The following is a 513-nucleotide window of genomic DNA, read 5'->3' as shown; positions in this document are numbered from 1 at the left end:
AAAAAGCATAAATTATCATTGTTTCAGCTTCAGGTCTACATGGAGAAGATGGCAAAAATAGAAATGTCGCTCTCCAAGCTCCCTTTGACATCAGTGGGAGGTTTGAAAATTCTCTACCGGCATAGTGTCGTGGTTAAGAGCAGCAGACTGTAATCTGGAGAACCAGGTTTGATTCCCCACTCCTCCTCCACATGAAGCCCGCTGGGTGACCTTGGGCCAGTCATGGTTCTCTCAAATTAGGGTTGACATTTCCCCCGTGGGGGTGGGTTTCCCCTCAATTTCAGGGGGCCCAATCCTCTGCCAGCCAGCTGGCTGTTGGGGGGAGCCCTGCAACAAAGATCCCTGCTGCGCCTGACATGCCCAGCGCAATGACATTACCCAGAGGTGATGTCATCACATCAGACACGTCATGCGGGGGACGCTATAGCATTTGTCTAAAACTCTATTGAAGTTTTAATTTATTATTATTGTTGTTGTTGTTATTATTATTGTTATTATTATTATTGTTATTAT

Source organism: Gekko japonicus, unplaced genomic scaffold, assembly GCF_001447785.1.
Source record: "Gekko japonicus isolate JY-2015 unplaced genomic scaffold, Gekko_japonicus_V1.1 scaffold2162, whole genome shotgun sequence".
Classification (NCBI taxonomy): Eukaryota; Metazoa; Chordata; class Lepidosauria; order Squamata; family Gekkonidae; genus Gekko; species Gekko japonicus.
The sequence above is the reverse complement of the archived record's forward strand: the minus strand, read 5'-3'. Positions refer to the sequence as shown.